At 36.9% G+C, this 23,887-nt stretch overlaps 1 protein-coding gene and 1 pseudogene across 12 annotated transcripts in view; one reads left to right on the top strand and one right to left on the bottom strand.

Moving 5' to 3' along the window:
* KTN1 (kinectin 1) overlaps positions 1-23,887 on the bottom strand; it is a 118,319-nt gene that overhangs the window by 87,690 nt on the left and 6,742 nt on the right. The gene's annotated exons all lie outside the window — the stretch shown is intronic.
* On the top strand, positions 899-1,967 carry LOC115852324 (actin-related protein 2/3 complex subunit 1A pseudogene; annotated as a pseudogene).

The following is a 23,887-nucleotide window of genomic DNA, read 5'->3' as shown; positions in this document are numbered from 1 at the left end:
CCTACTTCAAACCCTATCATCCTTTAGGAAAGTTTTGCTAGGGTGTTAAAAGTTGAACATAATAGACTGATGAAATAACTCATAAGTACATCACCGTAGGTCACTCAACAATGAAAGTACTAAAATAATAAAATGTTATATTTATTCTTGCCTATTCCTAAAAAACACATAATACTTAAGATCATTTCACAAACTAAACAGGAAATGTAAATGACAAGCCAAAATCGTCAAATGCTACCCAAAAAAACTCTAAGGGAGCTATTGGAAAAGCTTCACTATAAAACAAGAATCTTTACATCTTGCCCAAGAACTGTCAAATAAATGCAACATAAAAAGCCCCAAATACATGTGAAAAATTTAGTATATAATCAGAGAGCTATTTCAAATCAGTAAGTAAATCTATGGATTATTTAATAAATAGTATCAGCACAAATGACAGCCATTTCAGGGGAAAATTCAGCCCCTACCTCAATTATATATGGATCAAAGTTTTAAAGGTTAAAAAGTTAAACCATGAAAAAACTAGAAAACAAGTGTATTTCTTTCAATCTAAAATAATTTTGTTTTGTAAAAGGCTTTTTCTATGTCTCATGTAAAACCCAGAGCCATAAAGGAAAAAACTGGAAAATCTGACTAGAAAACATTGTAAAGACTTTATGGGAAGAAATAAGTGACTAACTCAAAAAAGACAAAGGTCTGGTAGGCTTAACTTACAAACATCACCCGAAATGTGAGAAAAAGATGAACCTGGCCAGAGCCTGTTCGCATCAACTGACCAGAGTCCACGAATTCCACGCTCCGAGCCCGTCCAGATGGCCCCAACCCCCAGCTTTCTGTCCTTTAAAAACACTAAGAATAATATCCCTGCATCAATTTTTACTAGAGCCAATTACCCGTCATGCCTGGAACTGGTATCATACCCAGATTGCCCTTAGCCCCAATAACCATGAAGTCCACATCTATAAGAAGTTGGGAGCCAGTGGGTGAAAATTCATGAACTCAAGCAGCACAATGGACACATCACAGGTATCGACTGCGCTCCCAAGAGTGACCTCATGGTCACTTGAGGGGCTGACCGCAACGCCTACGTCTGGAGTCAGAAAGATGGTATCTGGAAGCCAACCCTGGTGATCCTGAGAATTAACAATGCAGCCACTTCTGTCAAGTGGTCCCCACTACAGAACAAATTTGTTGTGGGCAGTGGAGCATGACTCATTTCTGTTTGTTACTTCGAGTCCAAAAATGACTGGCGAATAAGCAAGCACGTTAAAAAACCCATTCGCTCCACAGTTCTCAGCTTGGACTGGCATCCCAACAATGTCTTGCTGGCAGGAGGATCCTGTGATTTCAAATGCAGAGTGTTTTCTGCCTACATTAAAGAAGTGGATGAGAAGCCAGCCAGTACACCCTGGGGCAGCAAGATGCCTTTTGGTCAGCTGATGTCAGCGTTTGGTGGCAGTGGCACTGGCAGCTGGGTGCATGGGGTCAACTTCTCCGCCAGCAGGAGCCACCTGGCCTGGGTCAGCCACAACACAGTGTCCGTTGCCGATGCCTCAAAAAGTGTGCAGGTCTCAACTCTGAAGACAGAGTTCCTGCCCCTCCTGAGTGTGTCCTTCATCTCGGAGAACAGCATCATGGCTGCTGGCCATGACTGCTGCCCCATGCTCTTTAGATGCAACGACTGCGGCTGCTTGACCTTCGTCTCCAAGCTAGACATCCCAAAACAGCGCATCCAGCACAACATGTCGGCCATGGAGCACTTCCGCAACATGGACAAGCGGGCCACAACTGAGAACCACAACAAGGCCCTGGGGATGCTGCACCAGAGCAGCATCACTCAAGTGTCTATTTATGAAGTGGACAAGTAAGATTGTCGCAAATTTTGCACTACTGGCATCGACAGAGCCATGACCATTTGGCATTTCAAGACCTTAGAGTCTTCTGTCCAGGGCCTTCAGATAATGTGAAGCTGAGCGAGCCTCCCAAATCCAGCACAAGTATGGACAGGCTGCACTGGGCAGCTCCGCCATTCGCATGATGGGGAGAAGAGCCAGCCGCCAGGAAATACTGAAGACACATATGGCGCAAACCTTGTTGTGTGTTTTGTTTGAGGATAATTGGTGAAAGTGTTGGTTTTTTAAAAGCAGCAGTGATTTGGGTTTTCTTTTTTGTTTTGCTCTTTCATTCTATTCTTGACCAAAGCTTCTCTTTAAGCAGATTATGGAAAACTGTCACACTAACTTAAAGGAAGGGGTGGGGGTGGTATGTAAATTGTCTGCTAAAAAATTAAAGTACTGAACGTGGGAAAAAAAAAAAGATGAACCTGAGAGAGAAAGGTTAAAGGACACGTTTAGAAGATTCCTAGGGGGAGAAAAGATATCCAATAAATACACATACAGTACAGTATTAACCCAAAGAGGAACACACCAAGGCAGACTGTAATCAAAATGACAAAGATCAAAGATAAACAGAGAACACTAAAGCTATACGGGAAAAGCAACAAATAACATACAAGGGAACTCCCATAAGGCTATCGGCTGATTTTTCAGTAGAAGCTCTGCAGTCCAGAAAAGAGTGGCATGATATACTTAAAGTGACAAAAGGGAAAAACCTACAACCAAGAATAGTCTGCCCAGCAAGGCTCTCGTTCAGATTTGACGGAGAAATCAGAAGCTTTCCAGACAAGCAAAAGCTAAAAAAAGTCAGCACCACCAAACCCACTTTCCAAAAAATGTTAAAGGAACTTCTCTGGGCAAAAAAGAAAAGGCCACAACAAGAAACAAGAAAATTATAGAATGAAAAAGCTCACCGGTAAAGGCAAACATAAAGGTAGGAAATCATCCATACACAATGCCAGTAAGGAGGTTTAATTAAAAGACTGAAGTAGTAAAATCATCTATATCCACATAAGCAGTTAATGGATACACAAAACAATTAGATGTAAACTATGTTATCAAAAACAGTAATCACTGGAGGGAGAGAGTACAATGCAGGGTATTTTAAATGCATTTAAAATTAAGAGATCAGCAACATAAAACAGTCACATATATATATACATATATATATACACATACACATATACACATACACTGTTATACAAAAACCTCATGGTTAGCTACAAATCAAAAATCTACAATAGATATACACACAAAAAAGGAAAAGGAATCCAAACATAACATGAAAGATAGTTATCAAATCACAACACAAGAGAACAAAAGAGGAGGGGGAAAAAGACCTACAAAAACATAATCCAAAACAATTAACAAAACAGCAGTAAGAACATACATGTCAATAACTACCTTAAATGTAAACAGACTAAATGCTCCAACCAAAAGACACAAACTGGCTGCATGCATACAAAATCAAGACCTATATATATCTGCTGCCTACAAGAGACTCACTTCAGATCCAGAGACACAATCAGACTAAAACTGAGGGGATGGAAAAAGATATTACACACAAATGGAAATCAAAAGAAAGCCAGAGTACCAATACTTACACGAGACAAAACAGACTTTAAAATAAAAACTATTGCAAGAGACAGAGAAGAACACTACATAATGATCAAGGAATCAATCTAAGACGATATAACATTTGTAAATATATATGCACCCAACACAGGAGCACCTCAATATATAAGGCAAATATTAACAGACATAAATGGAGAAATAAACAGTAACACAGCAAGAGTAGGGGACTTTTAACACCCCACTCATATCAATGGACAGATCATCCAGACAGAAAATCAATAAGGAAACACAGGCCTTAAATAACACATTAGGTCAAATGGACTTAGTTGATATTTATAGAGCATTCCACCCGAAAGCAGCAGAATACACATCCTTTTCAAGCACACATGGAACATTCTCCAGGACAGACCACGTGGTAGCCCACAAAACAAGTCTTGGTAAATTTAAGAAAACTGAAGCCATATCAAGCATCTTTTCTGACCACAATGCTATGAGACTAGAAATCAAGTACAAGAAAAACACTGCAAAAAACACAAACACGCAGAGGCTCAACAATATGCTACTAAACAACCAATGGATCACTGAAGAAATCAAAGAGGAAATTAAAAAAATACCTGGAGACAAATGAAAATGAAAACACAACAGTCCAAAACCTATGAGATGTAGCAAAGGCAGTTCTAAGCAGGAAGTATGTAGCAACAAAGCTTACCTCGGGAAAGAAGAAAATTCTCAAATAAACAACCTAACATTAAGCCTAAACCAACTAGAGAAAGAGGAACAAACAAAGCTAAAGTTAGTAGAAGGAAAGAAACTGAAGATCAGAACAGAAATAAATGAAATAGACTTAAAAAAATAGAAAAGATCAATGAAAGTAAAAGCTGGTTCTTTGAAAAGATAAAAAAATTATTAAACTTTTAACCAGACTCGTCACGAAAAAAAGGGAGAGGGCCCAAATCAATAAAATCAGAAATGAAAAACTAAAAATAGAGTTGCCACATGAGCCTACAGTCCCACTCTTGGGCATATATTCAGAGAAAACTATAATTCAAAAAGATACATGAACCCCAACGTTAATAGCACTATTTACAATAGCCAAGACATGGGAACAACCTAACTGTCCATCAACAGATGAACGGATAAAGAAGATGCGGTATATATATATACAATGGAATACTACTCGGCCATAAAAAAGAATGAAATAATGTCATTTGCAGCAACATGGATGGACCCAGAGATTCTCATACTAAGTGAATTAAGTCAGACAGAGAAAGACAAATACCATATGATATCATTTATATGTGGAATCTAAAACATGACACAAAGCAACTTATCTACGAAACAGAAAAAGAATCGCGGACACAGAGAACAGACTTGTGGTTACCAAGGGAGAGGAGGGTACAGGGGAGGGATGGACTGGGAGATTGAGATTAGCAGATGCAAACTATTATATATGGAATGGATAAACAACACAGTGCTACTGTATAGCATAGGAAACTATATTTGATATTTTGTAATAAAGTAAAACTGAAAAGAATATGAAAAATTGTATGTGTGTATATATATGCATAACTGGATCACTTTGCTGTACACCTGAATCACTGTAAATCAACTATACTTCAATTTTAAAAAATCAAATTTAAAAATAAACAAATTAAAATAAAATACAACCAGAAAATTTTTTAAAAAGAGATCGATGTAAAACAGTTTGCAAGTGACATCTCCAAATAAATACTGATTGTTGACCCTTAAAAAAAAAAATTTATAACCATAGATTCTTAAATTCACATCTACAGTCTCTGCCAGTCCAGAACACCCCCAATGTTTCTACCAAAAATATGAACACAAAAATGGCTCCAAGGCCATGAAAGCCTCTGGAAAAAAAATCCTTCTACCCAGTCTGGCCTGAACAGTACAGTATTTTCAGATACCCTCCTGTTGAAGGTGAACTTACAATAAAAAGAGAAGAAAATCAAAGATACAAACAGGGATTATATCCCCAAGAATTCCAAATAGAATAATGTGGAGGACTATAAAAAATAATTTTTTCAGCTATTAGAAGCATAAATTAAATCATACATATGGGAAAAAAAATAAAACACTCATATAAAAGACCAGAAGGTAAAAATTAAAGAAACTGTAAATTGTGTATAAGCATCCACAAACATATGTGCATACACAGACATGCAGACATTAAAAACTAAATGAACTGATAATTATACACAGCTGAAGAATTATCAAACAGAAAGACAGAGCTTATAAAAACTGGCAATGCAGCACAAAGGAATACATTAGGGAAAACATGAAAGAAAAACTAACAGACATGAAGGAAAGAATGAGAAGGTCCAATAAGTCAAATGGGAATTCAAGGAGAGAAAAGAATCAAGAAAGGTAATATTTGATGACAAAATGGCGAAGAATTTTCAAAAACTGCTGAAAAGATATAAATCAATTCCAGAAAGGCAACAAAATCTGGACAGCATAAATAAAAAGAAACAAACCTAAATATATGTGTAGGAAAATTATATAACTCAAAAGATGCAAAGTAGGTCTTAAAAGCAACATAGAAAAATTACCTATAAGAGAATAAAATTAGACATATATTACTCAGCAATAGAAGCCAAAGGATAATGGAATAAAATCTCCATAAAAACAATGACCACTAACACAGAATTCCAGATCCAGCAAAACACTGGAATATTCACTTTTCAGAAGCAATAAAGTCTATCAGCTATGTGTAACAAATTTAATTTAGCAAACAATTATAAATACTTAATCTAAAATTTAATAATCTAGCATGTAGTTTCTGTAAATGAGCAATACTTCTTCCTACCAGAATACAATTGAGAATATTACCAAATTCTTTCATTAGGGATCACATCTAACCTTTTTCTTAATAACCTTTTCAGGAAGCCAAGGGGAAAAGTGCTAGTAAAAAATTTTCTGGGCTTCCCTGGTGGCGCAGTGGTTGAGAGTCCGCCTGCCGATGCAGGGGACACGGGTTCATGCCCCGGTCTGGGAAGATCCCACGTGCCGCAGAGCGGCTGGGTCTGTGAGCCATGGCCACGGCGTCCGGAGCCTGTGCTCTGCAATGGGAGAGGCCACAACAGTGAGAGGTCCGCATACAGAAATAAATAAATAAATAAATAAATAAATAAATAAATAAAATGAGACAAGAAATAGTGCTCTCCTACAAAGTCAGGTGTTCTCATTAAAAAGAAAAAAAAGTTAAAAAAAAATTTTCTCTCTGGTCCCTCAATTACAGTGTTCAGAGCTTCCAAGTATAAAATCATATAAAATTAGGACAAAACTCCACAGCATTTTACAATCAAGTACACTAATTAAATAACAGTAAAATCCTGATTATCTTTTCTAAGACTATACAATCTATTCTGAAGTTTACATTTCAAGTTCTACACTTCTACAGTCTAAATTTCAGTTTTTACTTTAACAGTATTCCACAAACTCCTGTTATTTAAAAGAAAGCAAAGAGACACAAAGTCCACACAAAGAACAAAATTGTGAATCAAGAGCAAAATCTTATACATATTCAAAATGAAAGCATATACAAATAAGGATAGTAAAATAAGGTAGGAAACTACTTATATATTTTCATTTTCCTATTTTTTTCTGAAACATTACCTCTGTTAATAAATTATTAACCCATGGTGAAGTTAAAGAATCTTAAAATAGTAAGAAATTTTCCCATCCCCATTCACTGAAATCAAGCAGCACTTGCTTTTATACTCACAATCTTATGTACACAACTTCTAGTGAAATTGTACCTTGAAAATTATGGTTTAAAAAAAATTCACTAAAGATTTTTACTTACTTGTTATACAAGGTTTGCTTTATACTACTGAAATTTAACATGCCAAATCAATGACTCTCCTACCGATCTGTATGTTCTCTCCCAAATACCTGCAAGCCCAACACAGTCAGTGCTCAACACATAGCACTGTCAGATTTTAACTGGCTAAAACACAACCAGCATGAATCTGGGAAGAAAAAAAAGTTTACTTCATTAACATAAATAGCTTTATACAGGTAGCCCTTATGATTATGGATTTTCTTTCAAAATAACCTTCATAAATATAGTTTACATCAATCCCATTTGTGTCCACCAGTACTGTGAGACATAAAATCAGGGACTTTTTATCATAATATGGACTTCATTATAATATTCTTGAAGCTGCAAAAGAAGTATATAACAGAAAAATAAAAATCAAAAAGTCCTGATAAAATTACCATTAATTGGAAATAAGTACATACTTTGTATTTTAACATTTAAACCTACAACAGCAGCCCCCACCAAAAAAAAAAATTTTTTTTGGTTGTTGGTTCCATTCTTGATATTGTTCCCAATAAGCAACCAAAGCAAAAAACAGTGAGAGAAGTTAATCTAAGAACGATACCCAAGAAAAACTCTCATCTCTAGAATTTCACCAAATGAATTCCCACATTCTTAAAGTTGGTTTATAAATTACCTAGTTACAAAATTGAAATACAGTAAGCCTTCAAAATTTGTGATTGCCAAGACTCCCTTTCAAACAACAGAAATATAACTGAAGAGGTTCAAAGGTGATCAGTTATTAGAAACCTAAAATATAGCACCAAAAACAATACTTAGGAATAAATGCAACCAAGGAGGTGAAAAATCTGCACACTGAAAACTGTAAGACAATAACGAAAGAAACTGAAAATGATACAAATAAATGGAAAGATATTGTGTCAAAAGAATAGTGTGTTCATGTACCAAAGAATTTTAATACTGTAAAATGTCCATACTACCCAAAGTCATACAGCTACAGATTCAGTGCAATCCCTATCACAATTCCAACAGCATTTTTTACAGAAAAAGAAAAACAATCCTAAAATTCATATGGAACCACAAAAGACTCCAAACAGCCAAAGCAAACTGGAGAAAGAAAAAAGCTGAAATAAATCACACTTTATTTCAAATTATACTACAAAGATACAGTAATCAAAACAGTATGGTAGTGTTTCCCTGGTGGCGCAGTGGTTGAGAGTCCACCTGCCGATGCAGGGGACACGGGTTCGTGCCCTGGTCCAGGAAGATCCCACATGCCGCAGAGCAGCTAGGCCCATAAGCCATGGCCGCTGAGCCAGCATGTCCGGAGCCTGTGCTCCACAACGAGAGAGGCCACGACAGTGAGAGGCCCACATAACGCAAAAAAAAAAAAAAAACAGTATGGTAGTGGCATAGAAACAGACAAACCAATGGAACAGAATCAAGAACCCAAAAATAAATCCACTCATATACAGTGAACGAATATTTGACATGGGAGCCAAGAATACACAATGGGGAAAAGATTGTCTCTTTAATAAATGGTGCTGGGAAAACTGAATATTCACACACAAAAGAATGAAACTGGACCCCTATCTTACAACACTCAAAAATTAACTCACAACGGATTAAAGACATAAATGTTAAGGCCTGAAACCATAAACCTCCTAGAAGAAAACACTGGGAAAAAGCTCCTTGACATTGGCCTTGGCAGTGATTTTTCGGTGTATGACACCAAAAGCATATGCAACAAAAACAAAAATAGACGAGTGGGACTACATCAAACTAAAAAGCTTCTACACAGCAAAGAAATGATCAACAAAATGAAAACGCAATCTACAGAATGGAAGAAAATATTTGCAAACCATATGCCAGATAAAGGATTAATATCTAAAATATATAAGAAATTCATACAACTCAAAAGCCAAAAAATATATATTTTTTTAAAATGGGCAAAGGACCCGAATAGACATTTTTCCAAAGAAGGTATACAAATGGCCAACAAGTACATGAAAAGGTGCTCAATATCACTGATCATGGGGAAAATGCAAAGGTCAAAACTACAATAAGATATCGCCTTACACCTGTTAGAATGGCTATCATCAAAAAGACAAGAGATAACAAGTGCTGGCAAGGATATGGAGAAAAGAAAACCTCTGTGTACCACTGGTGGGAATGTAAATTGGTGCAGTCACTGTGGAAAACAGTATGGAGGTTCCTCAAAAAATTAAAAATAGAACTACCACATAATCCAGCAAACCCAATTCCACTGGGTAAATATGCAGTGGAAATGAAATCAGTATCTCAAAGAGATATCTTCAACATGATATCCATGTTCACTGCAGCATTATTTACAACAGCCAAGACATGGAAACAACCTAAGAGTTCACTAACAGATAAATAGATTTTAAAAGTGTGATACATATATACGATGGAATATTATTTGGCCATGAGAAAGAAGAAAATCCTGCCATTTGCAATATCATGGACAGACTTTGAGAGCATTATGCTAAATAAGACAAAGAAAGACAAATACTGTATGATATCACATGTGGAATCTTGAATTCATAGTAACAGAGAAGAGTGGTGGTTACCTGGGGCTTTGGGGAGTTTTTTTTTGAGGGTACAAACTTACAACTAGTACATTAAAAAGTCCTGGAGATCTAATGCACAGCAGTGATTACAGTCAACAATAATGTATTATAAACTTCAAAGCTAATAAACTTACACAATGTTATGTCAATTATACCTCAATAAAGCTAGAAAAAAATGAAATACAGTCACAAGTAGAGGTCCTTATCCTACAGCCATCTTGCTCTGAACACTGTGCTTAGAAACCATATTTATACAACCTCAAAAGCCATGCAAAGATAGATACAGTACTGCCTTCAACAGACAGTACACAGCTGCCAGGATCCTACATTTCAAGATCCCCGAAAGACTTCTGCTTTCCCCACTATTAGAAGATGCCTGAAAAGGTTAAGGGGCAAAAAAAAAAAAAAGTAAAAGTAAAAGCTATCATATACTAAAAATAGCAGAAAGCAATCGAATTAAAATAGGTGAACTCACTGTGTGTAAATTCAGACAATGTCACTAACTAAAAAATTTAGGAGCATCGAAAGTCATTCACTATAAACAAGTCATTTCAATGTCTTTTTTTTAATAAAAGGTTTACTAAATTAGGAAAAATTAGAATGTGTGATTTTGACAAAACACTTGATAATGTATACAAGCTATCCTTGGAAACAAGATAGGTAAGTACTAAAACATGGCCAAAGAGTAGTAGAAATTAGAGAATATTTAATAGGTTAAATAATCATATCCCAAAGTTGCCAATTAATAGTTTAGAAAGAGGATTATTATGTATCAGACTCTGTTCTTTGCCTGACCTTAGTCACATTTTAATCCATCCATTACCCTGATAATACGACAAGCTTGCCAGTTTACAAAGATGTGCTGAACTCAGAATAGGAGAACAAAGGACAAACCAACTAAAAATGTTTCATAAAATAAGATTTTTATTTATCCTTTGCTACCAAACTCTTTCAGTTCCCTAGCTGGAACAGCAGGAATTCCAATAGCTATCTCAGATAAGGAGGGATACCATGTTATTACAATCTACAGACCTACCTCATATAATCGTTCAGTTAACTGGTTTTCATCAAATGACTCTTGAAAAGTACTACTTTTCAAACTACTACTATAAACATTAGTTATTATTCGCCTAAAATACACATAAAATAAATATTCTATGAAGAATAAAAATTTCAACATTATAATTTCAGCTAAAGGTACACTCAACAATTTAATCAATACAATGGTATCCAGTTGGAACACATCATATGTATTGATGTACTGCACACATTTGGATGAACTGAGAACATGTGCTTTGTGCACATACTGCCAAGCAAGAGGGATGCAAAGCTATCATCTCCTACAACTCTTCAGTATTTTCTGCCTGTATTCTATTTCCACATTGCTTAAAGGACTTGTTTGGCCTTTATTCCACTAAAAGTGCTTATCTGTACCACAATTTGACTTTTAAGTGCAGACTGAATGTAAGATAACCCTGAGCTCCAGAAAGGTTGAAATTGGTGAAAAAAATGGTATAATAAGAATAGACTTTCCAAAGAATTACACCTCATCAACCACCACCACAACCAAGTTTTCTCTTCCTCCTTTGGCAAGTATAATACAATACCCCTTCATTTTATCACATTACATTTTTTTTAAAACAAATTTATTTATTTTTGGCTGCATTGGGTCTTCATTGCTACACGCGAGCTTTCTCTAGTTGCAGCGAGCGGGGGCTACTCTTCATTGCAGTGCACAGGCTTCTCATCGCGGTAGCTTCTCTTATTGTGGAGCACAGGCTCTAGGCATGCAGGCTTCAGTAGCTGCAGCACACAGGCTCAGTAGTTGTGGCTCATGGGCTCTAGAGCACAGTCTCAGTAGTTGTGGCACATGGGCTTAGTTGCTCCGCGGCATGTGGGATCTTCCCGGACCAGGGCTCAAACCCGTGTCTCCTGAATTGGCAGGCAGATTCTTAACGACTGAGCCACCAGGGAAGTCCCTATCACATTACATTTTAAGATCAAGTATATTTATTTACTTTCAAAGTGTTGCTTATGCTTGTATAAACTCATCTTCATTTCTAGATTAATATTTTCCTACGTGTAAAAATTGGTTGAGATAAAACAGAGCATAATTTCCCATTAAAAATGAATGAAAATATGCTTTGACAGATACACACTACTAATAAAAACAGATAACGAAGACCTACTGTATAACACAGAGAACTATATTCAATATCTTGTAATAACCTATAATGGAAAAGAATCTTAAAATTTATATATACAAAAATATAATACATATATATATAACTGAATCACTTTGCTATATACCTGAAACATTGTAAATCAGCTATACTTCAATTAAAAAAATTAAGTTTATATGTAGGAAAAAATTAAAGGAAATATGTTTTCATGTAATGGCTTTTCACTTAGCAGAATTTTCAAGAATGAATTCAAGTCATTAAACAAAGGATACATATATTTGATTCCCAAGTTTGGAACAATAAGCAACAAGAGTTCAGACAGCAAGGGATACCAGTGCTACCTCAAAAAAGAAAAAAATTACCCAGCCTGAGTTGGACTAGCAAGGGATACCTGTACTCCAAAACAAACTAAAGAAACATAGGATGAGTGAGATGAACTAGCAGCAACAAGAATCATACTTCAAGGCTTTAGGATTTTAATTGACTGTAGTCATAACAAATTAGTGTGATACTAAAATCAAACTTAATCTATAAAGTTGAAAAACAACCAACAAGATTAAAAGAGGGCAGGGAGTTCCCTGGTGGTCTAGTGGTTAGGATTCAGCACTTTCACTACAATGGCACAGGTTCAATCCCTGGTGGGGGAACTGAGATCCCACAAGGCACACAGCATAACCAAAATTAAAAAAAATAGAAATAAAAAATAATTTTAAAAAAAAGGTTAAAAGAGAGCAGATTTGAGCAAAGGAACAGATCACTAAACAAGAGCACTCAGGATACACTAAGTTGCGCTTCAAAAACAAGATTATAATAGGTAGAAATGAAAAGATGAAGACTTCCAATAAGGATGCTTCTATCCAAACACATAAAATCATGGACGACCATCAACAGAGGAATGAAAAGAAGTTGTGGTACACATATACAATGGACTATTACTCAGCCATTAAAAAGACTAAAATAATGCCATTTGCAGCAACATGGATGGACCTAGAGATTGTCATACTGAGTGAAGTAAGTCATACAGAGAAAGAGAAATCATATGATATCACTTATATGTGGAATCTAAAAAAAATGATACAAATGAACTTATTTACAAAACAGAAACAGATTCACAGACTCAGAGAACAAACTTACGGTTACCGGGGGGAAGGGTGTCAGGGAGGGATAGTTAGGGAGTTAGGGATTGAGAGAAAAAAAAACAACAACTGTATATCAGTATATTATATACCTGTAAATTATATCTTATTGTACATCAACTATACATCAATAAAAAAAAAAACAAGGTTCTACTGTATAGCACAGGGAACTATATTCAATATCCTGTGATAAACCACACTGAAAAATATAAAAAAGTATATAACTGAATCATTTTGCTGTACACCAGAAACTAACACATTATAAATCAACTATACTTCAATTAAAAAAAACAATGGATGAAAAATAAGATTATCAAAAAGATATGGTTGAACCCAAAACGAAAATAAATATATCCCTGAGCTAGAAACAATAAAAATTCAAAAGAATAAACCATACAGTACCTAAAATGGAGCACAGGGAATAAAGAATGGGAAAGATGGCTGGATACTGACTATAGCAGGCAAATGGTCAGAGAAGTTCAGCTCCCACAGGTAACAGCAACAGAACAGAACCAGGTTTGCTGCTTGACACCAAGAGGTGGGTATGGGAATAGAATTTGCACAGCTTGGGTGGTGGGGTGGGGGGAGAAAGAAGATGTATGAAAAAAAATCAGGCTGGGTACTTCCCTGGTGGCACAGTGGTTAAGAATATGTCTGCGAATGCAAGGGACACAGGTTCAATCCCTGGTCCGGGAAGATCCCACGTGCCACAGCAGAGCAACTGAGCCCGTGCACCACAGCTACTGAGCCTGCGCTCTAGAGCCCGTGAGCCACAACTACGGAAGCCCGAGCACCCCAGAGCCCATTCCCCACAACAAGAGAAGCCATTGCAATGTGAAGCCCACGCACTGCAATGAAGAGAAGCCTCTGCTCACTACAACTAGAGAAAGCCTGCATGCAGCAACGAAGACCCAAGGCAGCCAAAAATAAATACTTTTTTTTAAAGTTTAAAAAAAAAAAGAATCAGGCTGAAAACCTATTACCTATAGCTATATAGCTTTATAGGAGCTCTGAGCCTGGAAAGGAAAGAGGACAAAAATCCAGGCTCACAGCACATTTAAAATTAACAATAATCCCTTAATATCAAATATCAAGCCAGTATTCCCATTTCCCCAACTGCTGTGTAAATATTTTTTGAGTTATTCTGTATTGATTGATGTACAGTAAGTCCCCTACATACGAAACTCAAGAGTTGCGAGCTTTCAAAGATGCAAACGTGCGTTCCATCAACATCAGGCGTGAGTGAAACTGCAGCTTGCCCTCCATCTCCTATTGCTGACGATCCTTCAGCTCTACCATCTCCCACCTCCTCTCCCTCCTCCAGTCAGTAACTCTTCTTGCCTGTTCACTCGATGCCAGCCCCTTTATGCCAGCTGTTGTACTGTACCGCTGTACTTTTCAATGTACTGTACCACAAGATTAAAAATGTTTTATTTTTTGTGTGAAAAGTATTATAAACCTATTAGAGTACAGTATTATATAGCTGATTGTGTTAATTGGGTACCTAGGCTAACTTGGACTTATGAACAAATTAGACTTGTGAACACACTCTCAGAATGGAACTCGTTCGTATGTAGAGGACTTACTGTATTTATCTCGTCTCCTTCCATTCATCATCCCTGTATCTTTTATTATTCACTTTCTTGCAATTCTTAGAATTTGGGGTTGGAAAAACCAGGCAGTTGTCCTGTAAAGATTCTCAGTAGGAATTTTGTTGATGGCATCCCCACAGTATTAACAAGTTTTTTTGGTGTTTTGTTTTTGTTTTGTCTTCTATTTCCTATAAATTGGTAGTTAAATTTAAAGGCTAGATCAGATTCAGGATTATAACCTGAGGGCAAGACTAAGGCACAGACAGCATGGCATACTTCCAAAACGATGTATCTAGTATCTGGATATCTTTTTGTGATATTACCAACTATTGGTGATCTTCGCCTAGACATTATTCATTAGGAGATGCAAAATGGTGACATTCTAAGCCTATCACTGAGACTTCCCTGGTGGCGCAGTAGTTAAGAATCCACCTATCAATTCAAGGGACACAGGTTCGAGCCCTAGTCCAGGAAAATCCCACATGCCGTGGAGCAACTAAGCCCATGCGCCACAACTACTGAGCCTGCACTCTAGAGCCCATGAGCCACAACTACTGAGCCCACGTGCCACAACTACTGAAGCCTGCACGCCTAGAGCCTGTGCTCCGCAACAAGAAAAGCCACCGCAATGACAAGCCCGCGCACAATGAAGAGTAGCTACTAGAGAAAGCCCGCGCGCAGCAACGGAGACCCAACACAGCCAAAAAATATATAATAAATAAAGTTTATCAATCTTTATTAGAATACATCTATAGAAAGAAACTTCTCTTATTTGGTCACCCAGAGATCCAATTCATATAAGAAAAGTAGGATAAATGCTTATTTTTCTTTACCTATCAAAACTGTCAAATAATGAGTTAGCCCAAGAGCAACTAAAGTATTTTTTTAAGTTTTAGCATCATTACGAACTCAAGGATTAAACATACTTGACTTGTTTCAATTCATTCGTTATTTTCTTTACTGATGTTCAAATTGTCCCTTTTTTAAATTTATTTTTTATTGAAGCACAGTTGAATTACAATGTTGTTTATTACTGCTGTACAGCAAAGTGACTCAGTACATTCTTTTTCATATTCTTTTCCATTATGGTTTACCACAGGATATTGAATATAGCTCCCTGTGCTATACAGGACCTTGTTGTTTATCCATTCTATATATACCAGTTTGCATCTGCTAATCCCAAACTCCCAATCAAACCCTCTCCTACCCCCTCCCACTTGGCAACCACCAGTCTATTCTCCATGCCCCTGATTGTTTCTGTTCCCAAGATAGGTTGATTTGTGTCATATTTTAGATTCCACATATAAGTGATATCATATGGTATTTGTCTTTCTTTTTGGCTTACTTCACTTAGTATGATAATCTCTAGTTGCATCCATGTCGCTGCAAATGGCATCATTTACTTCTTTTTATGGCTGAGTAGTATTCCATTGTATGTATGTACCACTTATTCTTTATCCATTCATCTGTCAATAGACATTCACGTTGTTTCCACGTCTTGGCTACTGTGCATAGTGCTGCTATGAACATAGGGCAACGTGTATCTTGTATCTTTTTGAATTATAGTTTTGTCTGAATATCTGCCCAGGAGTGGGAGTGCTGGATCATATGGTAATTCTTTTTTTAGTTTTCTGCAGAACTTCCATTGTTTTCCATAGTGGCTGCACCAACTTACATTCCCACCAACAATGTAGGAAGCTTCCCTTTTCTCCCTACCCTCTCCAGCATTTGTTATTTGTAGATTTTTTAATGATGGCCATTCTGACCGGCATGAGGTGGTACCTCATTGTAGTTTTGATTTGCATTTCTCTAATAACTAGCAATGTTGAGCATCTTTTCACGTGCCTATGGGTCATCTGTATTTCTTCTTTGGAGAAATGTTATTAAGGTCTTCTGCCCATTTTTCGATTGGGTTGTTTTTTTGTTGTCAAGTTGTATGAGCTGTTTGTATATTTTGGAAATTAATCCCTTGTCAGTAGCATCATTTGCAAACATTTTCTCCCATTCTGTAGGTTGTCTTTTTGTTTTGTTTATGGTTTCCTTTGCTGTGCAAAAGCTTGTAAGTTTGATTAGGTCCCATTTGTTTATTTTGGCTTTTATTTCTATTGCCTTGGGAGACTGACCTAAGAAAACACTGGTACAATTTATGTCAAAGAATGTTTTGTCTATGTTCTCTTCTAGGAGTTTTATGGTATCATGTCTTATGTTTAAGTCTTTAAGCCATTTTGGGTTTATTTTTGTGTATGGTGAGAGGGCACGTTATAACTTCTTTGATCTACATGTGGCTGTCCAACTTTTCCAACACCACTTGCTGGAGAGACTTCTTCCCATTGTATATTCCTTTTTTTTTTTTTGGCTGCTCCGCGCAACATGCGAGATCTTAGTTCCCCAACCAGGGATCAAACCTGCACCCCCTACAGTGGAAGCATGGAGTTCTAACCACTGGACCACCAGGGAATCCCCTCCCATTGTATATTCTTGCCTCCTTTGTTGAAGATTAATTGATCGTAGGTGTGTGGGTTTATTTCTGGGCTCTCTATCCTGTCCATTGATCCATATGCCTGTTTTTGTGCCAGTACCATGCTTTGTAGTATTGTCTGAAGTCTGGGATGGTTATGGCTCCCAATTTGTTCTTTTTCTTCAGGATTGCTTTGGCAATTCTGGTCTTTTATGGTTCCATATGAATCTTAAAATTATTTGTTCTAGTTCTGTGAAAAAGGTCATGGGTAATTTGATAGGGATCACATTAAATATGTGGATTGCTTTGCGTAGTATGGCAATTTTAACAATATTAACTCTTCCAATCCAAGAGCATGGGGTATCTTTCCATTTCTTTGCATCATCTTCAATTTCCTTTATTAATGTTTTACAGTTCTCAGCATATAAGTCTTTCACCTCCTTGGTGAGGCTTATTCCTAAATATTTTATTTTGGGGGCTGCAATATCTAAAAGCATTGTTTTTTTTACATTCCCTTTCTGATATTTCATTGTTGGTGTAAAGAAACACAACCAATTTCTGTATGTTAATCTTGTATCCTGCTACCTTGCTGAATTCGTTTATCAGGTCTAGTAGTGTTTATGTGGAGTCTTCAGGGTTTTCTATATATAGTATCATATCATCTGCATATAATGAAATTGTCCCCCTTTTGACCAATGGGATCTTATTCAGGATGGCTCCTAGGTTGTTTTGACACTACCTTCATAGTTTTTAGTTGCTCTATTGCTTTCTGACAAGACATTCTAGGGAAGAAAAAAAAAGAAACTCGAGTTGCTCTCCTGGCATTCTCACCTTTGTACAATCCCCTCCATTAAGTATGAGTGGGACCTGTGACTTGCTTCTGATCAGTAAAATATGACAAAGGTGACAGAATGTTAAAAATGATTACATATACATAATTATATTACATAAGACTGTAACCCCTGTTCCTAGGTCACTCTTTCTCTCCCTTACTGGCTTTGAAGAAAGCAGCTGCCATGTTGTAAGCTGCCTATGGAGAGGGTCATGAGGCAAGGACCTAAGAACAGCCTCCCAGACAACAGCCAACAAGAAACTAAGGCTTTCAGTTGGGCACCCTCCAAGGAACTGAATGCTGCCAACAAGCACATGAACTTGGAAGCAGATCTTTCCCCAGCTGAACTTCAGATGAGACCCCTGCCATGGACAACACCATAATAGCAGTTTTGTGAAACCCTGTAGCAGAGGACCCAGTTAAGGGGGTGGTGCAAATGTGTGTCACTGCAAGCCTCTGAGCTTGTGGTACTATTGATAATTAATATATGCAGGCTCATCTCCTACGTTTCCTGCCTCAGACTTGGAAAATGCCCATTCTGAGCACTAGTTTACTTTTATTGTGAAAAGGTATTTAAAGACCACAATGTGAGCATCAAGACTGCTATTGAATTGGTCACTGTTTCTAGGCCTTTTAAGTCAACAGGGCCAGAAAATGCATACATTTCAATAAGTTAAGTTATTGCATGAGTGCATACAGAGGCTTCTACTCAAATTTAGTACTATAGGGTTTTTGGGGCTTCCCTGGTGGCGCAGTGGTTGAGAGTCTGCCTGCCGATGCACGTGACACGGGCTCGTGCCCTGGTCCGGGAAGATCCCACATGCCGCAGAGCGGCTGGGCCCGTGAGCCATGGCCGCTGAGGCTGCGCGTCCGGAGCCTGTGGTCCACAACAGGAGAGGCCCCAACAGTGAGAGAGGCCCGCGTAACGCAAAAAAAAAAAAAAAAAAAAGGGATTTCCCTGGCAGTCCAGTGGTTAAGCCTTCGCCTTCTAATGCAGGGGGTGCGGGTTTGACCCCTAGTCGGGGAGCTGAGATCCCACATGCCTTGTAGCCAAAAAACCAAAACGTAAAACAGAAGCAATATTGTAACAAATTCAATAAAGCCTTTAAAAAATGCTCCACATCTTAAGTATTAAAAAAAAAAACCTACATCTTCTTTAAATAATGCTAAAAGTTTGTTTTCAACAAAACCAATATATTCACTCATTTCAATTAGCCCACAATACATACATTACACAGTACTGAAATACAATGTATACATTGCCACCAAAATTATAATAGTTCAAGACTTGTTTTTCTTCTTTGCCATCCTTCCTGCACTCTCTTCCCAGGGTCTATTTCAGGGGGAATATCATCAGTGAGTCAAGTCACTGTCTTTTAAAGCCACTTGGCGGAGTTTCACTCTGGTATCCACCAAGTGAATACACGTAAAATTCATTTATTTTGTTTTACTTTTAATTTTTAGAGATCTAAAAAATTTTTTTAATAATTATGTAAAACACTTACATGGCTCCAAAGTCAGGTCTAAAGAAAAAGGAAAATTCAGAACATAGTGTAGTGCTCTTCTACACTGTGTTCCTCTCCCCCATAACAAACTGTCATTTTTTTTAGATTTCATTCAATACTCTTCTAAACATGAGCGTGTGCTCTCGCTCTCTCGCTCTCTCTCTCTCTATATATATACACACACACACACACACACACATACACGCACAAACACACACACATCCTTATCTCCCTCTTTCTCAGTACATGATTTCACATTAGAAACACTTTCCACCTTGCATTTTTCTTTTAACTGTCCCAGAATAAACCTAGCTTGCAACTAGAGGAAGAGTGGGCCAGACAGAAATGGTTTAAAAATAAATAAATAATTTGGAGGTGGGGGTGGGAATGATCACTTAGAAAAGCGTTAAAAAAAAAAAACTCCACTTAAAATGAACTTAATAAACCAATAATCCAAAACATAGGAAGAAATCTAATGATGAGGAAGAAAAAAAAAACCAATAAAAACATGAATTCACACCAGATGGTATTAGTTTTATGAAACAGTCTGACAAAAAAATTTTTTTAATTAATTAATTTATTTTTTTGCAGTACGCAGGCCTCTCACTGTTGTGGCCTCTCCTGTTGCGGACCACAGGCTCCGGACACGCAGGCTCAGCGGTCATGGCTCACGGGCCTAGCCGCTCCGCGGCATGTGGGATCTTCCCGGACCAGGGCACGAACCCAGGCAACGGGAGAGGCCCGCCACCGGAAAAAAAAAAAAAAAGAAAGAAAATTGTAAATACTGGCATGTAGACTCAATAGACAGAATAAACTCTAGGCTGGACCGTAGCAGAGGAACAAAGTAAATTGCTACACTGTACCAAATTCACCTGATATAAGGCATAGAAAAATTTTTTTAAAAAAACTGAAAGAGCAATTAAAATACACAGAGAATAAAAAACTCCAACACAGGTCTACCAAAAGAGAAGAAAAGTAAAAATAAAAGAAGCAATATTTAAATAGCTGAGAATTTTCCAAAACTGAAGAAAGATCTGATTCCTCAGATTATATGTATACTCTGAGTATTAGCTGGATATAGAGAAATAGGTCCACAGTCACAGTGCACTACGGTAAAACTGCAAAATACCAAGCACAAAGAGCTGCAACTTTAAGAAAATAACTAACCAGACTACTTCACAACAAATGTCCATAACAACTTAAGAAAACCACATGCAAACACTGACTTGACTTCCCTGATTATTTACAAATCTATAATGTCATATGGGCGTTGGGGGAGAGTGAAGACTTCCAAGTTTACTAGATAACTATCCATACCTTAACATTCTTAACATAATTATTTACCTATGACTCTAAAAGCAAGGTGTGGACAATACATAATACTAGTAACTCAAAAGATTTATTTCAAAGTATCTACTAAATTCATACATTTTAGTCCTTAAAAAAAAAACTGAAATGCTAAGTAGTGGAACTTCGGAGAAAAGAAAACAGCAGCATAGAAGGGAAGAAACAAAAATCAATTCCTGGGAAAACAGTTGTGAAAGGCAACATTGAACTTTATACCACAACATGCAAGAAAGAATACCTTTATAACCTTGAGGTAGGAAAGGATTTCTTAAACAAGACACAAAGACACAAACCATAAAAGGGAAATCCTGAGAAATTCAACTAAATTAAAATGTTTAACTTTTATTAACAAAGAAAACATACAAAAGTGAAAACGACAAGCCACAAAATGGGAAGACATTTGTGATACATGATCCGCAGAGAATTAGAATTCAGAACATATAAAGAACTCCTATCAAAAAGAAAAACAAACCCAACAGTCATTTCTGAGAAAAGGAAACAAAAATGGCCAGGAAACATCTGAAAAGACATCTCCCCTCAGTAAGCAAAAATGCACAAACTACGAGATATCAATTCAACCCAACAAGCTGTCTAACTTTAGTATTTACCAACATCAAGTACAGTAGACCTTTGAACAACATGGGAGTGAAATGTGAGGGTCTTATATACAGATTTTTTTCAATAGTAAATACTACAGTACTATACAACGTGCAGTTAGTTTAATCTGTGGATGCCAAACCATGGATTGAGAGGAACAGGGTAGATATGGCGGGCCAACTATAAATTATAGGCAGAATTTCAACTGCACAGAGGTCAACATCCCAAACCCCACCGAGTTTTTCAAGGCTCAACTGTATAGACCAGAATGTGGAGCCATCACATGTATACACTAGTGAGGAGAATAAACTGGTACAATTATATTGGAAAACAACACAGCGCTACCTACAGTAAGGCTGAAAATGCACCTCTCCTACAATGCAGCAATTCCACTCCTATCTAGGTTATGGTCCGACACAATTTACTCAAACTGCAAACCTCAACATTAGTGGGTAGCAAAAATCAACTCAGTGGGTCTTGATTAGCATTTCTATTCTTAATGAAACAAACTAGTATCACATGAGGTTTTTTTCCCAAGAAACTTTGTTACATATGTATACATCTGATAATGTATTGAGTCTCATAACGTAAAATTTATTTCTTATTGTAAGTAGTAACAAAAAAGTTTTTTAAAACACGATACTAGAGACAGTAGGGATGCAAGTGCACCAAGAGACCTATACAAGGTATTCATAGCAGAACTGTTTATAATAGCAAAAGAAAACTGGAAACTACCCAAGTGCCCATCAACAGATAACAAACAAGGTGGCAAATATACATACAATGAAATTCCAGGTAGAAGTGAAGTGAATGAATTAGAGCTATATACAAGATGGTGGAAGAATATTTGGACAATAAAGTTGAGGAGAAAAAGGAAGTTGCAAATAAACTCATACAGAAGGATCCCATTTACAGTGTTCAAAAACAAAACAGAAAAAAAAAAGATACCAAAAGGGATTATACACCACAGTAACTGAAACTATACCCAGAAATGAAAATACCAAATCATATGAGAAGCTTGAGAAATTCACTTCACAGAAATCATGTTCAGCCAACCTGAGATATCCAGGTTAGGAAAACTATGTAAAATAATTATGGAACACATTTCAAACGAACATGACTTCCCAATAAACTAATCAAGTACAGGCCAAAAGCACACAAATGAATTCAACCTGTGCATGGATATTAAAAATTTAAAGGACTTCCCTGGTGGCACAGTGGTTAAGAATCCGCCTGCCAACTCAGGGGACATGGGTTCAAGCCCTGGTCCGGGAAGATCCCACATGCCACGGAGCAACTAAGCCCACGAGCCACAACTACTGAGCCCGTGTGCCACAACTAATGAAGCCCCCACGCCTAGAGCCCGTGCTCCACAAGAAAAGAAGCCACTGCAATAAGAAGCCCAAGCACCGCACGAAGAGTAGCCCCCGCTCACCGCAACTAGAGAAAGCCCACGCACAGCAACAAAGACCCAATGCAGCCAAAAATAAATTAATAAAAATAAATTTATTTTTTAAAAAATGTAAGGAAACACTTTAAATGTTCAACAACATAGCATTCAGAACACTGGAGAGCTTTCAAAGTACAGCCTAGCTTGTTCAAATTTACTTCAAAGGTAACCAGATGTAAACATATGCAATCACTAAATAATGTATGTATATATTTCACTCAGAACACTTACATTGCTGATCAACAAGATTAACTAGTACTAAGAAGTACTTTGGCTGAAATTCGTGCATTAAATTTTGTTTGCCATCCCACTCCCAAGAGTAAACCTGAAACCCTTATTCTTGAAGTCTCACTTTCCATGGCATTGCACGTAAATCAACTAGCCATGCTAATGGAGAAGGCAGAGGCACAAATGACAAGTAAAGCAATTGGCAAAATTAGCAGTAATCCAAGTCAAGAAGTTTCAAATTCTAGCCTCAAGTTTGTTTGTTTGAATACATGCAAATTTTAACATTATTAGTTTGACTTTCTCATGATCTGTTTAATCAGTGGTGTCTGAAAGGAACGATACGACTTTCCTAAGTCATTATTTAAGCCTTAAAGGAACGTATTACATGTCTTTTTGTATTTGGACAATGCTTTTTTTAATCATTATTTCTTACTCCAGATCTGTCATTTAAATATGGCTAGATATGGAGAGTTCCTTAAAATACGTGATATATCTAGCTCCTCACTTATATAATTGCCATGTAGGTAATTTATAGTTAAATTATGAAGTACTTTTTCAAAAAAATGAAAACTGTGAACTGAAATAATTATATAATATTTCCTATTAAAGTATCCATATTTGAAAAAAAAATGACAAGTAAAGCAGAAGGCTCAATGAGTCCCAATCATTTTCAAACATCAGGCAATTTAT

This window comes from Globicephala melas, chromosome 2 (genome assembly GCF_963455315.2).
Source record: "Globicephala melas chromosome 2, mGloMel1.2, whole genome shotgun sequence".
Taxonomy (NCBI): Eukaryota; Metazoa; Chordata; class Mammalia; order Artiodactyla; family Delphinidae; genus Globicephala; species Globicephala melas.
Note: the sequence above shows the minus strand (reverse complement) of the source record. Positions and strands in the feature narration are given on the sequence as shown.